This window comes from Ursus maritimus, unplaced genomic scaffold (genome assembly GCF_017311325.1).
Source record: "Ursus maritimus isolate PB19 unplaced genomic scaffold, ASM1731132v1 scaffold_20, whole genome shotgun sequence".
In the NCBI taxonomy this organism is placed as follows: Eukaryota; Metazoa; Chordata; class Mammalia; order Carnivora; family Ursidae; genus Ursus; species Ursus maritimus.
This window is the reverse complement of record NW_024424453.1, coordinates 55,061,242-55,070,261: the sequence shown is the minus strand read 5'-3', so window position 1 is coordinate 55,070,261 and position 9,020 is coordinate 55,061,242. Positions and strand designations below refer to the sequence as shown.

Below are 9,020 nucleotides of genomic sequence, written 5' to 3'. Positions count from 1 at the left end.
TCTTTCTCTGCTTGACTTATTTCGCTTAGCATTATCTCCTCCAGCCCTGTCCATTTTGCAGCAAATGTTGAGAATTCGTTCTTTCTGATGGCTGAGTAATATTCTATTGTATATGCAAAACACATCTTTATTTTGTGAGGGCCATTAACATTATTTTATTCATGAAATTTCAATATTAGATACATGGAATACACTATTGTTAGAATAAATTTAGATGTCTCAGTAATTATCACCTTTGATTGCACTTAGAATAAGCATTGGAAAGATGAATGAAGGAGATGACATAATGGCAAAATCTTTGCAATTTGTTTTAGTAATGGTTGGTAAACCAGGGATAATGTTAAGTAAAACAGATTTACATTAATCATACAAAGGGTGATTTTTCAGTTATTATCAATTAAAATAATAATATGGACTCTGAGAAACAAACTGTGGGCTTCAGAGGGGAGGGGGGTGGGGGAATGGGATAGGCTGGTGATGGGTAGTAAGGAGGGCACGTATTGCATGGTGCACTGGGTGTTATATGCAACTAATGAATCATCGAACTTTACATCAAAAACCAGGGATGTACTGTATGGTGACTAACATAATATAATAAAAAAAATATTTAAAAAAAAATGCTAAAATCTCACTATCCCCTAAAGACACCGACTTTAATCTTCTCTAGAGTGGCTGTTCTTTCTCAAACACTGGGTTCTAAAGGATTCGGAGGAGAAAATGATAACCTCCTTGCTGCTCATTTGCACTTCTCAATCATGTCTCTATCCTCCTCCCTCAAATGCCCATCTCCTCTGAAATATGGGCCATCAGACTCTGCCACCTCTATACTGCAGTCATATCTACCCACAGTCTGCCAATCCCTTCATTCACTAAAGACTCTATGGGGCCTACAGTCTTGCTCTTTCATTACATTACTCTTCATTGTGCTTTTCAGCCATGATCACTGATGTTCACTCCAGTACCGTGGACCCTCCTCAACCTCATTTTCATCAATCCTTTCTGCATCCCACCTGGTCATTATCAACTTTGCCACCTCTCACATGTCCATTTCAAGCATCCTACTCTCCAAAAACCACTTCCTATTTTCCTACCACTCGTCTTAATAGCTCTTCTCCAGTAATGACTTGACCCCTTTGTGGCCTCCAACTTATTGGTTCGCCACTCCTTTTTTTTTTTAAGAGAACTTTTTATTGCTTTTAAGTACAGAAAATTCAACAGTGTACACTTAGCCCCATTTGGTGGCCGGTTCTTTAGCCTTTGCATTTTCCAGCTTGGCAATGTGAGCCACCGACTTTGGACCCAGGATGTTGCTTCCCCAGTGACAGCAGATCTCACCATATCTGTCATTGTAATTAGTCCTGATAGGTTCCACCAGCTTAGCCAAAGCTCCTTTGTCTTCCAAGTTAACCTGTGTGAAGGCAACAGTGGTGCATGTCTTCCTGTGGACCAGATGCCCCAGCCTGGCATTCCCCTTGACAGTGCAGTAAGGGAATTCCTATCTCATGACACAGGGCAGGCAGGAAGACAACCCCAGCTCAATGGGATCCACATCATGTGCAATCACTACCAGCTGAGCCTTCTTGTTTTCCACTAAGGTGGTGACAGTATTAACCCCAGCTCGAAAGACAGGCGACCTCTTAGTGGGGACATCCTCGTTGCTGGCAGCTTTCTTTTCATCCTGGGCCAACGATCTCTGCTTCTTCTTTGCTTGTCTCTGGTCTGTATTTGGGCCAGTTTATGCAGCTGAGTGGCTGTTTGGAGGTCCAAGGCCTGGGTGAACTGGTTAATCACAGGAGGTACTTTTAGATGTTTATAGAGAATAGCTCTTTGCCAGCTGGATGTCACAGGGCCATTTGACAAAGTGGTTGAAATCCCTTTTGGGCTGAATGTCCTATCCAATGCTAAAATTCTTGGTCCTTTTTTCAAACAGGAGATTGACCTTCTTCTTGGCCTCCAACTTCTTCACAACAGCAGGGACCCGGGCCAGTTTCTTCCCCTTAGCCTTTTGGGATCTTGGATGGCTGGAGGAGACAGTGATTCATCGCTCTTGCTACCCATAACCCGCTTTGTTTCTTTGCCTCCTTTCCACCTAGTTATGATGCTATGGCCCCATCACTATACCAGTTCACTTCAGTCATCATCAACTCCCTTTCCTCTCTGTTCCTAAATCCTCTTACCTTGTAGAACCCCAACCCTAGTCAATTTAACTCTACTTATTTGTCACCTGAATCTGAGCAGCTTAATGTGGTGGGAGAAAAAAACTAGATGTGTGTAGACTGAGCTCACATCTAGTTTCTAATCATGAATCTTATATGGGCCCTTGCCATTATCTAGCAGTCTTACTAGATTTCTCCCATCAGTTTACTCTTCCATTCTCTGAAACACCATTTCCTACCTTCTTTTACATCAGAATTCCAGCATTCCTCCCGTTTCAGCTTTGACCATTTCTTGATTCATTGAGAAATAGAAAAGCCACCTCACTTTCCAAATCTTCCAACCCACTTGCATTGCGTCATGTCCTGTTACAATGCATGGCCCTCCTCTGCTCTTACTAAGGTCAGCAACTGCTCAGTGTCTCTTTTCTGCTAGGTCACTTCCATATAAAAAAACAACTTCTTGGGGCGCCTGGGTTAAGGCGGTTAAGTGTCTGCCTTCGGCTCAGGGCATGGTCCCGGCGTGGTGGGATCGAGCCCCACATCAGGCTCTTCTGCTATAAGCCTGCTTCTTCCTCTCCCACTCCCCCTGCTTGTGTTCCCTCTCTCGCTGGCTGTCTCTATCTCTGTCAAATAAATAAATAAATCTTAAAAAAAAAAAAGAAGCTGTGGTCCATATAGACAATGGAATATTACTCAGCTATCAGAAAGAACGAGTTCTCAACATTTGCTGCAACATGGACGGCACTGGAAAAAAAAAAAACCAACTTCTACTCGACCCCATGTTCCACTTCCACTACAGCCAGTTTCTCTGCTTTCCTTTAGAGCAAAATTCATCAGAAGAGCAGTCTGTGCTTGTGGTCCTCACCTGCCATTCTGTCTTTATCCAGTTCAGTCTGGGTTTGTCTCCACAACTCCATGGATTCTGTTCTTGTGTAAATCACCAACGACCACCACTTTCCCCAATACAAAACCAATTTCTAAATAAGTAAGAACATGGTTAGCAAAATCGGAAAGAACAATGAAGTCTTAGCTTATGGGAAGAGTGAAAGAAAAACTTATGGTAAATGTTCCATCAAATGTACTAAAATAGTGCAACATCTGCCTAACAAATTGGCAAATACTCTTAAAATATGAAAATTCTCATTGATAAGGGAGATATAAGCATACAGTCACTCACATACTTGTGAGAGACCTGGGTCAGCCTATTTATAGGGAAATTTGAGACTATGTATTAAAGGCCAGGAACATGTACTGTGTGACCCAAGAATTCTACTTCAAAGTAATTTTTCTTTTGGAATGAATTAGAACTAATCATTAAGATTAATGTAAAAGAGAGACGCCTGGGTGGCTCAGTTGGTTGAGCATCAGACTTTTGGTTTCAGCTCAGGTCATGATCTCAAGGTCATGAGATCAAGCCCCACGTCAGACTCCATGTCAGCATGGAGTCTGCTTGAGATTCTCTCCCTCACCCTCTGCACCTCCCTCCACCCCGCTCTCTTTCTTCTCTAAAATAAAATAAATAAATAAAATCTTTTAAAAAAAGATTAATGTAAAGGAAAGTCATGACAGCAGTATTGAAACAGTGAAAAATTATCAATAAAGTCCAGGCCAAATAATAAAGAATGAATCAGGTGATTATGAACACTCACAACATAGAATATTATACAGTCTTTAAGCTACTGATTTGGAAGGATCTTAAATGAGAACATTCTCCCAGATATGACAAAGTAACGAGTATATTCTTATACTATACATACAGTATGATTCTAATTTTGTATCATGTTTATGTATATACAAAACTTTGGCTCAATATTTATTATTTTATATATTATACACATTTACCTATTATATGTAGAAACTAAATGATGATAATCTCCTTATAAATTATAGGCACTTTCCTTCTTTAAAACTTCTTTTTTAGATGTTCTCAGATACCTGAAAATGTCAGTGATGATATGAAATGTCACAGGGGAAAATTCCCTCTGAGTCCATGTGTCTGCTCTTATCTACTGGGGTATCTCGGTCCTTCCTTCCATTGCTAAGTTATTAGAAATAGGAGGTCATGCTCACTGTACTCACTTTGCCCACCTCCATCCACTCCCCATGCATGGCTGTTTCCTCACTTTTGTCCCAATATTGCTGTTAAGGAGAGCCTTGGTCTCCTAATTTTCAAATCAGATTGCCACTTCTCCATTCTTCCTTGAACCCAAGGCATTTTATACTGTTTTCCATTATTTAATTCTCTAAAATCTATGCTCCTTTGCTTTCCAGGGCACTGACCACTCCTGGCTTTCTTCCAACAGTGTTTGCTTCTTCAGTCCATCCCATTTAAGTGGGTCCACTTATGCTTCTTTTTTCTTCTCATGTTGCACACTTTACCTGAATCTGTAATTCCAGTGGAAGATTTACCATGAAACCTGTAAAGTTCACCGTTTATGGCCTCGCCCTCACAATTTGCCTGGGCTCCTTTGAAGGCCCTGTGGAGGACCCTAGTACTAAAGGATATTTTTTTTAAGTGAAAGTATGACTTTCATACAAATATAAAATAAACATGTTAAAGATTTTATTTTAAGCATTGTGAGGGAACTGGGCAGATGTTATATCTAGGTCAAAGGGAAAAACAACAGACGCATTTATAGATCAGGAATATTGAAGTGAATGTACAAATGGAGACAAAGCTCCCTCCACTGGGCAGAATTCATTTGCATTTCAACATACAGAAATTACCTTACAGGTGCCTGGGTGGCTCAGTTGATTGGGCATCTGCCTTTGGGTCAGGTTGTGCTCCCAGCCTCCTGGGATCAAGCTCCACATGGGGCTCCCAGCTCAGTGGAGAGTCTGCTTCTCATTCTGTCCCTCGCCCTGCTCATGCTCTCTTCCGTGTGTGCGCGCGTTCCCTTCCTCTCAAATAAAAAAAAATCTTAAAAAAATAAAAAATAAAAATTATCTTCCATTGGGGCGCCTGGGTGGCTCAGTCGGTTAAGCATCTGCCTTTGACTTAGGTCATGATCCCAGGATTATGGGATCGAGCCCCATGTCAGGCTCCCTGCTCAGCAGGAAGCCTGCTTCTCCCTCTCACTCTGCTCCTCCCTCCTGCTCATTCTCTCTCTCTCTCTCAAATAAATAAATAAATAAATAATTTTAAAAAGTCATCTTGCATTACTCTCAGTTGTCTACAATCTAGAGTTGTTAAATAGCTCGCATACGATCAGAATCAGCTAATGCAGAAGACGTGTTGTAGCTTATAGTTTTCTATGAAGCTCAGATTTTTCTCCACAGTGCAGCAGTGCGCACATAATTATGTCTTGTATTTAATGAAACAGAAAAGTAAGATAGCTTGACTGCAGTTGGTTAAGGCTGCTCTCTTCCCACTCGGAATTTGCACATCTCGTGTCAGAGGCTCAGGGGTGGCCATTGACATCTTGGGGGACACAACTAAGGGAATATTGAGCTGGGAATACACTTAGATTGCATTTAACAGGACATATTTATGTGGTCCCTCATCACCTCTGAGTATAACTAAGTCACTGCTAATTGTCATGGTACAGGAATGGCTTCCAGCAAGAGTCTTACCTTCCTAACATGAGGCAAAGGTTCAGGGCCCAATCCAAAATTCAGGCCATTCCATGGCAACATCAACAATCAATTTGCCCCTGGGTATCACCAACTTAAATAATATTGAAGATTAATTACTGGATCCCCAGATCTTACCCCTCAAATGAAAGAAGCATTATACAGGTTTCTCATATTTGACAACAATTTGACAAATCTCAAGAATTCGCAAGTCACATTATAATGAACCATGGTGCTGAAAGAAATTTTTCTGAACTATCAGTAATGAAAAAGTTTTGATCAACCATGCTAGAAGGAAGATTGAACTACCTCTATATTCTCTCTGTAGAAAACATTTTTTTAAGATTACTTATTTATTTGGAGAGAGAGTGAGAGAGAGCACACACAGGATGGAGAGGGGGTAGGCAGGGGCAGAGGGAGAGGGAGAAGCAGACTCCCCTCTGAGAAGGAAGCACAATGTGGGGCTCTGGGCTTGATGCAGGCCTGGAGGCTTGATGTGGGGCTCTGTGCAGGGTTCAGAGAGGGGCTTGATGAGGGGCTCGATCCGATGACCCTGAGATTATGACCTGAGCCAAAGGCAGACGCGTAACCGACTGAGCCACCCAGGTGCCCCTGTAGAAAACATTTTAAATATTGTTATAGGAAGAAATAATCAGAGTATATGCAGTAGAAAATATGTGGGGGGTATGTTTTTATAAAAATGCTGTGAACAATACAAATTGTGTATTATTTTTGAAGATTTTTGACGTTTGTGGTATTTTTCAGCTTTTTCAGATTTATAGTTTGTGATGATTTCCTGTAACACGCTAAAGAAAAAATTTTTAAGGTTTATTGAGCGATTTATTGATTGCAAAGTCATAGTACAAAGCTCCCAAGAAGGGAGGGGACCCGAAAGGGTTGCCACTGGAGTTTCTAAGTCTAGAGGTTTTTATGGGCTTGTTGGTGGGCTGCACCCGGTCACCCAATCAGATTTTTGTCACCTATCTATCATATGGGAAAGGGTGGAGGTCTCCTTCCAGGGTGGTGTAAAATCCTTTTAAGGGTAGTTTCCTCATAGGGTGGGGGCCCCTTGTCCCTGCCTGCCTGCCTTCCAATTATCCTTCATCATTCCCGCCTCTGAAGAGGTAATCCTAACTGCTTCTAGGGAAGAAGGGCAACGACCGGTCCTAGCTACTTCCTGCTGGTCACCGGGGCGTTGCATGGGGCGGCAGTCAGGGTTCCTCTCACCCGGATCTATCAAGGGGTCCCCTGTAGATGTCTGGTTTGACTTCCATGTGAGGCTCCCTCTGAACCACCACCATTTGGAGTTTGATGACCTTTATTCTGGAAGATAAAAGCGGGTTAGGGCATTTAGGAGGCAAGGCCCAAAGCACAATGCAAGACCGAGGACAGCCAGGGGTCCTGTGAGAGATTACAATTTGATGGGATCAAGACTAGTTTGAGGTCCTCTCTGGGTTTACAGAGGAATTTTGGTTCCTTGTTAGGCCCTGTTGGGGCCCAGGGTTTGACTCTGGAGTGGTAGATTCGGGGTTCACTTTGCTGTTGGAGTTGGCAGGTAAAGCCTACCATCCTCTGCCTGGGAGTCTATATCCCTGTTCCGTTGCCCGTTGTTTCTCCTCAGCTGGATAGCAGGGTCTTTCCTGGGTTATGGAACCATCCCAGACTAGGGGGGCAACCATAGGGGTAGTTGACCTGGCAGCCAATTAAGAAATATTTCTTTTTAACCTACTTTGTATTTGTAGTTCTGTACTTTTTTCTCTTTTTTTTTTTTTTAAAGATTTTATTTGTTTCTTTGACAGAGATAGAGACAGCCAGTGAGAGAGGGAACACAAGCAGGGGGAGTGGGAGAGGAAGAAGCAGGCTCACAGCAGAGGAGCCTGATGTGGGGCTCGATCCCACAATGCCGGGATCACGCCCTGAGCTGAAGGCAGACGCCCAACCGCTGTGCCACCCAGGCGCCCCTGTACTTTTTTCTCTTAAAGAGGGCCCCAAAATTGAATGAACTTCAGACCTACCAATCTATATCCAACACTGACTTCCAGTTGGAATCCTACAGTCTGTATCTTTTCAGACTGGCTTCTTTCACTTAGCATGTGCATTTAAAGTTTCTCCCCGCCTTTTTGTGGCTTGAGAGCTCATTTTTTTTTTTTTTTTATTGCTGAGTGATAGTCCATTGTCTGGACGTACCAGTTTATCCATTCCCCTATTGAAGGACATCTGTTTTGGCAGTCAGGAACAGGGCTGCTATAAACCTGGGCATGCAGGTTTTTGTATGGACATTTCAGTAAGTGCCAAGGAGCACAACCGCAGGATCATATGGTAAGAGTATGGCTAGTTTTGTAAGAAACTGCCAGACTGTCTTCCAGGGTGGCTGTGCCGCTTTGCATTCCCGCACAACCGCAGGATCATATGGTAAGAGTATGGCTAGTTTTGTAAGAAACTGCCAGACTGTCTTCCAGGGTGGCTGTGCCGCTTTGCATTCCCACCAGCAGTGAACGGGAGTTCCGGTTGCTCCACATCCTCACCAACATTGGACGTTATCAGTGCTTCGGTTTTAGTCATTCCAATAGGTGTGTGGTGGTAACTCCTTGTTGTTTTAATCTGCATTTCCCTAATGACATGTGATGCTGAGCACACCTTTAAATGCTTACTTGCCACCTGTGTATCTTTGGTGACTGGATGACCACATGTACCGGCTGTCAACTCCAAGCCTATAGGGTCTGATTATTGTCACATCTCAAGTGACCAGTGAGTGGGCCTACCAAACAGTGCTGCAGCACTAGGGGTCGGGGATGAAATGGGTCCCCAGTCTATCAAACCAACACCATCCTTCAGAGATGCCTCCTGAATGTGAGTAGATTACAAACCTACTACTGGTCAAGGGGTTGTCCCATTGCCAACAGCTAGAGTGGGACAATGCCTGATCCCAAAGTAGGAAGCCACCAGCCACCGAGGTTTAAACGCCCAATAAAGCCCTTTCCATTCGTCATTTCCTTATTTCTTGCCATGATCCTGCACAACAACTACTCTAGTTTCCACTTTCCAGGTGAGGACCCTGAGATTGAGAAAGGTGAAATAACCCATCCAAGGTCATGGTGATGCCAGGACTTGGGGACCAGGTGCTGGACAGGGCCTCCCCTTCCCCTTCATACCCATGTTGTTCACTGTGCTGCAGAACTAACAGCAACACTTGACTCCCCACATGTGGCCACTTCCGGGCATTCCGTGGCTCTGAGGTCCCTGGCAGGCCCGTGAGGTAAGGCAGGGCAGGGCTCAGGGCCTTGGTTTGCT

At 43.4% G+C, this 9,020-nt stretch overlaps 1 pseudogene; it reads right to left on the bottom strand.

Annotated features, from left to right (window-relative positions):
* Positions 1 to 559: 559 nt before the first annotated feature.
* On the bottom strand, positions 560 to 2,138 carry LOC103680975 (annotated as a pseudogene).
* Between the last annotated feature and the right edge of the window lie 6,882 nt (positions 2,139 to 9,020).